This window comes from Saccopteryx bilineata, chromosome 12, assembly GCF_036850765.1.
Source record: "Saccopteryx bilineata isolate mSacBil1 chromosome 12, mSacBil1_pri_phased_curated, whole genome shotgun sequence".
Classification (NCBI taxonomy): Eukaryota; Metazoa; Chordata; class Mammalia; order Chiroptera; family Emballonuridae; genus Saccopteryx; species Saccopteryx bilineata.
Window position 1 is genome coordinate 52337489 of NC_089501.1, and position 10353 is coordinate 52347841.

General features: G+C 49.3%; 1 pseudogene; it reads right to left on the reverse strand.

The window, feature by feature from the left end:
• The window catches only part of LOC136316080 (microtubule-actin cross-linking factor 1, isoforms 6/7-like), a 63833-nt pseudogene that overhangs the window by 49908 nt on the left and 3572 nt on the right, over nt 1-10353 (reverse strand).

Here is a 10353-nt window from a genome sequence, read left to right on the forward strand (position 1 = left end):
CAATCTTTTTCCAGAATGAAAATATTCTCCTCAGTCTCTGATACACACATACTTACACAAAGGCATGCATGCAGAGAAACACACAGCCCACATACCTGAAAGTAAGCAGTATTCTCCTTCACATGCTGCTCGACACACAAGCACAGCTGCTTCACGCACTGCAACTGGGACTGGACAGCGGCGCTGTAAGCCTGCAACCACCAAGCACAGGCAGAGCAGCATGAAATCAACACACCCAATACACGCACAACACTCTCCTCCAAGTACAATCTCCTAAGGATAGGGAGGACTACAGAAGATACATGGAGGTACTTGACTGGCACCTGCTCAGTGCTTCCCGTAAGCAAGAGGCTTGTCTTTTATCTAACATGGTCTTGTAAGAAGGGGTTACACAGAAAAGGCCTCTCCACACTCAGTTGCAACTAAAGGATCTAGGCAGCAAAACTCAGGCATAAACAACCCCCTCCTGAGTTCCTCTACCATCTTTCCTCTCTGGGCAATGCTACCACATCAACAAGAGGATCTGTCTGGGCAGTTACTTGAAAAAATATGGTCCAAGTCATTTTCCCCGTGAAGTTAGGAGTCAATATCCCTTCTTGTTTTTCATAGTATTCTTCTTAGACCATCTAAACTGTTTGCAGTCTTTTGAGGGCTGAGACGAAAAGGGAGAAGACCAAGACAAATGTTCCCATCATTCCTCCAGGTCTTTCAGCAGAACAAAGCCACTGATTTGAACACTTTTATAACAACTGCCTCTGAGCACTTGGCCCTCACACACCCTCCAGTCCATACCTCCACAGTCTGCTTGGCTGGGTGGTTCTCAAGTGATAGCAGCTCTGCTGTATCTTAGTAGAGACCGAAACACATCCTGTTTCTCCTCCAGTTCCATTCTCAACTCCTGAAAATGGAATAAAGGTTTATGCAATAAGCACTATTAAAGGGACAGTATCAGTGAAGAAAAGGCTCTGTTCCCTGCCCTACTTTTTAAAAGCCTACAGCACTGGGTTACAGCCAAAATGAGATGCATGAACAGTACATGCCAAAAGGTTTCAGAAAGGAGCAAAAATACTGGAATTACTGAGGAATGATTCACAAAGGATGTGGGACCCACGCCAGACCTGAGTAAGAGAGGGAAGATAGGACGAGCACTGAAAGCAGAGAAAGGACAAAACTGGGCTAGAGTGGCTAGTTCATGCCTGCACCCACCTAACACAGGACCTGACACACCAGTGGACCCGAGGCCCTGAGTGGCTGGCTTCGCTAAGACTATTCCCACAGCCTGTAGTGTCCTCTTCTGGCTCTGAATTCTATTAACATTACAAGACCTACTTTAGATGCCAGCTCTTCTATCAGATTTGACCCCTCTCCCTTGATGCTTTCCAAGCACCTTCTTTATATCTATATAGTCTGTTCTCATACAGACTTGTTCTAGGAATTATCATATCTATTCCGTCAGTCGCTGCAGACCGTCACTGCTCAGCACACTAGGAGCACACAGACTGGTTTGTCCCTGAAACGGAGTACTACACAGCAGCCAAACGAGTGAGTGCAATGACATGCAGCATTGCGGGTGACTTTCATAAGCATCCTGTCGAATGAAACAACCCAAACAGCAATACTAGTACAGAGTGGACGATTCCATTCATATAGATGACAGAGGCAGGCAAAACGAATCTGTGTGATTAAATCAGATTGTGTTCCTCTTGGCAGGTGAGTGACCCAAAAGGGCTGTGTTTTCTGATCAGAAATGTTGACACTGGTAGGCCCTGGCCGGTTGGCTCAGTGGTAGAGCGTCGGCCTAGCGTGCAGAAGTCCCGGGTTCAATTCCCGGCCAGGGAACACAGGAGAAGCACCCATCTATTTCTCCACCCCTCCCCCTCTCCTTCTTCTCTGTCTCTCTCTTCCCTTCCTGCAGCCGAGGCTCCATTGGAGCAAAGATGGCCCGGGCGCTGGGGATGGCTCCTTGGCCTCTGCCCCAGGTGCTAGAGTGGCTCTGTTCGCAACAGAGCGACGCCCTGGAGGGGCAGAGCATCGCCCCCTGGTGGGCAGAGCGTCGCCCCTGGTGGGCGTGCCAGGTGGATCCCGGGCCGGCGCATGCGGGAGTCTGTCCGACTGTCTCTCCCCGTTTCCAGCTTCAGAAAACTACATTAAAAAAAAAAAGAAGAAGAAAAAAAAGAAATGTTGACACTGGTGTGTTCAGTTTGTAACAGTTCACTGAGCTGTACATATAGGAGATGTGTACCGTTTTTGGTAAGTGTATTATCTTTCAGTGAAAACTTAACAAAATACGTACCGCACTGTAAGAACCAGAGCTCATCAGGAGAGTGTCTGTTCCTTTTCTTGGCGTTATTTTGGAAACTTTTGGCAACTGGAGTTTTGAGTTCTGAGTTCTCAGAGTCTAGGGTCCATTCCCACTGTGCGTCGTGGTGTCCTGGGCTCTTCCGTAAGACACCAGGGCCAAGGGTCACCTTCCTCTGGGCTCAGCAGTTGTTTCACTTGCCAGTTCTTCCTCCTTGAGAAAGGTCAAGTTCCGAGTGAAAATGACCCTAGTTGTCTCTGTACCCTGTGGGGGGATCCTCACCGGGCAAGCCCACCGCGGCCGGCCCATGCTTTGTTTTCAGCACAGCGCGTCTGCCCTGCAGCTCAGTCTGGATGGCTGACACCCCCTTCCTGTCTCAGCCTGCGTGTAGGCATCGAGGTTTGTCTGGCCTTGTTGTCGCCACCTCGCCTGAACTTGAGAAGCTTGATTTCTCTCCTTTTGTCTTGAACCGCAGTTCTGTGATCATTTGGTTCATTCTGCCTGTTTTATCGGCTCTTAGTCTTCTGAATGCGTCCTGCCCACCTCCATTGCCACTTGCAAGTCAAGACCACCCTCCAGGTCTTGCAGGTACTTAGGAGATACTGTTTGTCTTTTGTGTTTTTTTAAAAGTTTGTTTCATCTGGCCTGTGGTGGCGCAGTGGGTAAACCTTCAGCCTGGAATTCCAAGGTTGCCGGTTTGAAACCCTGGGCTTGCCTGGTCAAGGCATGTGCCACAAACAAGCAATGAACAACTAACATGAAGCAAGTATGAGTTAATACTTCTCATTCCGTGCTCCCTGCTCTCTCTCTTGTCTCTGTAAAATCAATAAATAAAGTATTTAAAAAATACAACTGATTTAAAAAAAAAAAGTTTGTTTCATTGGCCACACTCTGCATATGCAATGGAATGTAGACTTTAGGCCATGCAGGTTGCTTCTACTCTTTTTTCTGTCATTTTGTCCTAAATCTTGTGAGAATCTGCTTTGCACACATCACATCAGTTCCTGTGTCCTCACAGCTACGCTGGCCTCTTACACCTCTGGTTAAATGCTCTTCAGGTGGCTTCTTGAGTGACCCTAGCAGCTGTTCACAGCTTGTTTCCTCCGCTCTCTTCCTGAGCCACGACCTTCCACTGGGGGGTAAGACGGAAACACCCGTGTTCCCTAGTCCTTCAGTTTCCTGTCCAGAGGACACTCTGGGCTCCCTGTGATTGGGAAGACTGGCTTGATGAGCACCGACTGACTGCTGGGACCACACTCGACAATGTTCTCATGGGACAGATTACAAACGCACGTGCTGGGCTTTCCCCCAAATGGTTCTGTGTCGTATCATTCACTTCGGTGTTCAGGACTTGCATCTGAGCATGGGAACGGCTCCCGGGGCGTTGCTGACCGCTGCACAGGCGGCCGGGAGCAGCACGGGTCTCCCGGGTGTGTGCGTCCGCCCAACCCTTCTCGCCCGGGCTCCTGAGCCTTCCCTGTCGGAGGACTCTGAGCGTGTCATAACATCTCTGTTCTCTGCCAAAACAGTAGCTCCTGGAGGCATTTTTACCGATTACTTTTTTTTGAGTTTAATCGTTACATGTCCGCACAAGATTCAACGTCATATGTGCCCGTTATAGTCAGAGTAGGTGCTCAGCAAGTGTTGAACAGAGGAACTGGACCAGAACCTGGAGATTTTAATGAGGGTTAAGTGACCCAGGTCATAAAATCAAGGCTCATTCCAAATGTCAGTTCACAGTATGACACGGTGAGCCCAGTCTCTGAAAGGACAAAGACAGCTTTGTGGACGCAAAGGATCTTGACACAAAAGCCAAGAAGGGATCAGTAAGCTCGTAAGATGTTCAAGTAAAGTCTAAAGCCTGCGTGTTTGCTGGGGTTTTACTCTATTTCCTTTTACTTATTTTACTTTTTAATTTCAAATATACATTTTGGTGCTTAAAAATAACTGCAAAAACCACGCCCCCTGGTTCCATAGAATTAGGTCCCTACAGTGGCCTCTGTCCTGACTGTGTGGCTGGCGCAGGCGTGGCCAGCTGTTTGGTAGACTCTCTGTGGAACTTTCTCCTGCTGGCCCTGAAGGTCCCAGACCCGGGCAACCAGAAGGCTGCTGTCTGTAGTGGAGGGCCAGGGCCTGTTCTCTGAGCTCACTCAAGGGAAGAGCCTGTTCAGACGGAGCTGTGTGCATAGTCTGGCCTCGGAGGAACACAGGGGTGGTTCATCTCCACGGCTGACGAGGCGGCGTCCCAGAGGGCAGTGGTGTGAGGAGGTGGGTCCCTGGGTCGGAAGGGACAGGGACGGAACAGCAGGAGGACGGGAAGCCCGGGCTGGGTGCCAGACAGGCGCAGGGGGCCCGCTATGCGTCAGACACTGGTGCGTGCTCTGGGCCCACACTGCCTTCCCCGTCCCAACTCCGCATCTGTCTCCCCTCCCTTCAACTGACTCCTTGTAGAACTAAAACGCGGATTTCAGGTTGAGCTTCCTTTATTGAATGAAGCGTTGTTTTCTCGTGCTAATTTTTAAATTGAGTTGATTTGTACTGCTCTGAGAGAATCTTAAGACAATCTCTCCCACTCCGTCAGGGGAACGCATGGTTGTTTTCTTTCTTACGAGTTATAGTCCTTTAATCCATTGCAGGTAAAAATACATACCTTCTTCACTGTTACTTTAAATACATTTTGTGAGTTTTTTCCTGATGGCAACATTTCTTTTTGCTCTTCTTGATTATGCCTTAGAATGTATTTTTTCAATTGTTATGCATTATACTTTTTCTAATTATGTTCACACCAACCCTCATCAATGCTCACAGTGACTCCCATGATCATTTTGTAAATGACACCATTGCACAGTTAAACACTTAGCAACAACTATAGTTGTTTATGTTTTCTATTTATAATAGCAGCTATTGTTTCTTGAACTTTTCCTCTTTGCCAGGCACTCTGCTAAACTTTTATATGCATCACCTTATTTAAGTGCTGTAATAATTGACAGAGTAGGTAATAGTATCCCCATTCTGTGGAGGAGAAAACTGATGTTCAGGGAGAGTAAGTCAGTTGCCCAACTAGGAAACAGGAGAGCTGGAATTTGACCCTGAGTCTCCGACTTCACAATCATGTGCCCTGAGTCTTCGTCCTTCACTTCCCTGTGAACATCAACTGGCAACTGTTGGTTTTTGTTTGGTAGCTTTATTGAGGTATAATTGACATACAGTGAAGTCCACTTATTTAAGATACAAAATTTGATCCATTTTGATACCTGTATGTGCCTGGGAAACCATCACCATAACAAGATAGTAAGCATCTCCATCCCCTAAAAGTGTCTCATCCCTCGGCCACCACTGATATGTTTTTAGTAGAGATTCTTTTTTTTTTTTTTTTTAGAATTTTACATAAATGGAGTCATAATATGTTTGAATTCTTTCTCTCAACATAATCATTTTGAGATCGATTGGTGATGTTGGACATATGAATAGTTTATTCCTTTTGTCTTTGAGTGATATTCCACCGTGTGGATACAGCAGTAATGCTTTATGCCATCAGCCATTTCCAGTTCAGGGATGCTGAAAACAAAGCTTCTGTGAACATCTGTACACAAATCTTTGGACACGTGCTTCCATTTCTCTTGGGTGAATACATGAATACAAGGAATGGAATGGCTGGGTCACCTGGTAGGAGTGTGTTTAGCTGTCAAAGAAACGGACAAAGTGGCTGCCTTGTGTTACATTGCCAACAGCAGTGCAGGAGCGTTCCAGGTGCTTCACAGTCTTGTCAACACCCCATGGTCCGTTTTTAGTTTTGGCCGTTTCTGATGGGTGTATAGTGGTGCTACATTGTGGTTTTCACAGTGTTTTGAAACTGTTGTCTTTTGGCTTGCCTTTTTCTGGCAAGATACCTGTTATCCTTCTCTTTATTCTTTGTAATAATGCCCCTCCCCTCCCCCTTGCTTCCACTTTTAAGATTTCCCCTTGTACTTACTTAAACAATTTGATTATGGTATTCCTTGGCGTACTTTTTCTCTTAGTTCTTATACTTAGGGTTCATTGAGCTTCTTGGATTTGTGAGTTTACAATATTCATCACATTTAGAAACATTTTGGCTGTTTTTCTTTTCAAATATTTTTTCAATCCTTCCCCCCCCCACCCCGCCCCAGAAAGTCAGGGTCACCAGTTACACATCTGTTGGGCCACCTGGCGTGGCCTCACAGCGTGCTACTGCTCTACGACGTTCTGGCTCGTTCCTCTGCTGTGTGCTCAGGGTCCCGGTCTCGGTGCGTCTGCTGGGCTGCTCGACGGGCAGCCTTTCCAGGTCTCCGCTTCCCGGCCCGGCCTTCCCTCTGCTTCCCGGGGTCCCTGCGTCAGTTCTGCCGTCAGTGACTTCTCGGGCAGTTTTGATTGGCTTGTTTTTTCCTCATTATGGTTCGTATCCTCTTGCTTTTCTGCATGTCTGGTATTTTGATTCCGTGCCAGACACTATTGACTACTAGAGCTTGTATTCTTATAAATATTGGTGAGCTTTGCTCAGGGCCGTTGTCAGGTTACTCGGACATGGTCTGATCTTTTCAGGCCTTGCTTTTCCACTTCACGAGGCGGGGCCAGAGCAGCATGAGCCTAAGACTAATGCTGACTTTCTCCCACAGAGGGAACGGAGGGAACGGCCTGAGAGCGCAGCCCCTGCCCCTGTGGTTGTGGTCCTCCCTGCGGGGGCCAGGCGCTGCTGTGGGCCTGTGGGAGCGCCAGCCAGCCCTCTGGGGTCTTCCCGGCCTTGGGCGGTTTGCTCACACTCGTGCGTTGACTGGCGCCCAGTGAGGCGGGTGGGGACCACGTTGGCAGGTGTCCACACTCTCTCTGCTGCTGTCTTCTCCGTGCTCTGTCCTGGGAGTCACAGCTGCTGAGTTTCTCCCTGGATCGCAGCTGTGTGTTCACGGCTCAGGGGCCCATGGGCTCAGCTTGGGTCCCCCCACCCTAGCGCAGCAGAGGGTGCACCTCCCCGTCAGCCAGGGACAATCATCTTTCATTGCCTCGTGTCCCGTGTCTTAAATTGTGTGTGTGTGTGTGTGTGTGTGTTTTAATGTTTCAGCGAAGTAATTTTAATCTAGTGTCTGTCACTCTGCTGAAGTGGGTTTTTAAGACAGCTCAGATGATTTTAATTCAATGCACTTAGTGATGGGGCTCACTGGCCCAGTGCGGGGCAGTGTTCTGGGCTCTGCTGGTGACTCTGGCCTGTGGCTGGGGCTGGGAGGGCCGCCTTCCGCCCGCTGTCAGCACGTGGTGCTCTGTCCTCGGCTCCGGGTGGTGAAACGGCTCAGTCAGCATGCGGTCCGACAACCGACTCCACTGTGCTTTTCAGGTGGATATGTTTACCTTTCACTTCATCTTTTTTTAGAACATCCTACCTACTCACAGTTGACATCTTTTTAAAAATCTGTTTCTTTCAATAGAAAGCCTGGCAATCTCTAATAAAGCGATTGACAGTGTAGATTTTCTTATAAGATTTAAAAGCCCAGTGCTCTTATTATGATTATAGACTAATTTAGCTGCCAGATGCATCATTAGTATAATGCCATTGGAAACTATTCAGATACAGAGAACATTTTGACTGCTGCCGGATGGGAGGGGCGGGGGAGGACTGGGTGAGGAAGGTGAAGGGATTAAGAGGTACAAACCGGAGGTCTCAGAACAGTGCCGGGGTGTGCAGTACAGCTAAGGGGCACAGGCGATAGTGCTAGGAACACTGTGTATGGTGCCCGGTGGGTACTAGACTCGTCAGGATGAGCACTTGGTAAGTTATATAATCTCTAACCACTGTGGTGTGCAACTGCAACTAATATAATATTGTATGTCAACTGTAGTTGAAAAATGAAAAATGATTAAGAAAAAAAGTTTTCAGCTCTAGGTAATTAATATTTTCAAAGTCTGTGTTCTTTCATATAAAAATAAAATGTACCAAGTGTTAAAATTTTAGGACATATAAGAAAGTTATAAGAAAGGAGAACATTTTAAGTTATCTGCAGTCTTATATCTATAGATTACTATTACTAATACTCTGGTATACTGTACTCGTTTCTTTGCTTTTTATTTTAGTTTTAGTTTTCAATTACACTGGACACTGAGTATGATTTTGTGTTAGTTTCAAGTGTACAGCGCGTGGGTTAGACAAATGTACTTACAGGTGGTCTCCCCTCCCCTGCCCACCTGGCTTCATGCATAGTTATTACGGTATTCTTGACCGTTCCCTATGCCGTGGTGTACTTCTTATAGATGCCTTTTTTGTTTTTCTCAAATGGTTTCCCCTTTTTCCGTTTCAGTGGAAGACTTACAACCCTGCATTTTCCCAGTTGGAGATTTGGCTTCGGTTCGTGTTCGTGGTGCTCACCTTCATTGTCACTGTGAGTACCGTTCACCTGACAGACATGCCAGGTTCCAGACAGGGCAACGTCGGTGTGTGATCCACACAGTGCGCCCTGCAGGGTAGCGTGATCTGAGCTCTGAGGCACCCCATCCGGCGGCCGGCCTGGTGTTACCGAATATTCCGCGTGTCTGCCGGATGCCGCAGTGCGCATGGCCACGTGGTGACGTTAGCAAGGACTTCTGTGTCATGTGAGAGTAATCTCAGACCACTGACTTGCGGGTAAACTCGTCAGTGTGTAGTGACAGTGCCCTGACCCCAAGTGTCAGGGAGGCCGCCCTGTTTGAGCGCCCTTTGCACGAGGAGGAGGCTCATTCCTGGGTTCTCGCGTTTGGAGAATTGTACGGCACCGCTCCGTCTGGGCTTTTTGGGAGTGAGGCCCAGACGGGCGGCTGTGGGGTCTGCGTTCAGTGTCCACAGGCGCATCGTGATTTGGGGAAGTGCTTACCCCTCCCTGCTGCCCAGCAGCCCCTACAGCAGCCCCATCCGTGAAGACGGGGTTTATGAACTGGAGGAAGGGGAAGCGTGCCTCATGGGGTGGCTGACCCCCATCTGAAGGGTGGCATTCCGCCCGCACCCGCTGCCTGGCCCGTGCTGACGCAGAGGGCATGCCATTTAGGAGCTGTGTCCACTCCAGTTGCCACCTGAGGAATGCTTAGTGCTTTGCAGACTAGCCATAAACAGAAGGACACAGCTCAGGGGGACATGAGAGAGGTGCCAGGCGATGGTGGCCTGGGTCCTGCTGCACGGAGGGCAGGACACAGCCACTGGAACACGCAGAGAGCTGGGGCTCGGGCCAGACCCAGGGCTTCCCTCGTGACCTGACCACAGGATGATGGAGAACCGCCATCTGTGGCTGGTCAGCCAGCAGTCCTCGCTGTCTCTGGAAGCGCTCCTGGTGCCTGGGATTCTGCTCCCGCAGTCGGGCCCGGAGCACGGGCACCGAGGGCCCCGCGTTCATACACAGGGAGACGGCCTAACAAATAGACTAGCGGAAACGGCCATCTGCTCAGGAAGTCCACACTGCTGAGAAATGATTGGCTTGTATCATATTATAGAAAAGATAAAGCAAAAACTAACCCCAACCCCCCCCATCCCAAATTATATAATGTTTTAAAGCAGTTTAAAGAAACATCTCCCATAAGCCACCACACCTTCTTCGAGGTTTTTTAGAAAGAAACGTATCCTCTGATCCTGGCTGTAGGACTTGTTCCCCTGGCTTCTCCTCCAGGAGTCCTGTGCCGTCTGGCAGCATTGTCCTGCTGGGATCCTGCTGGGACTGTGTGGCCTGTGCCCTGGGAGTTCTCCATGTGGCTCTGGTCCCCTCCTGCCCCCCTTGCAGCAGTTTACCATCTCGTCTCAGTTGGCACTGCAAGGGGTTAATGCGGCGTTCTCCGCGTGTCTGGGGAGAGCCGCCCGGCACCCAGCCAGGCGAGCCCCTGGTGACTGCCTGCTCTGCTTTGCAGTGTCAGTTTGCGCATTCCCTTCGCAAGTTCTCCATGCTTCAGTGAGTTTTAAGGGGGGCAGGGAAGAGCAGGTTGAGCCGGAGAGGAGGGGGAGGCCTTCAGGGCCTGGGAAGAGACACTGGTTCAGGACGTGTGCCGGCCGGGGCGGGTCAGTACGCCCTCGCCCGGCAGGGAGGTCCAGGCAG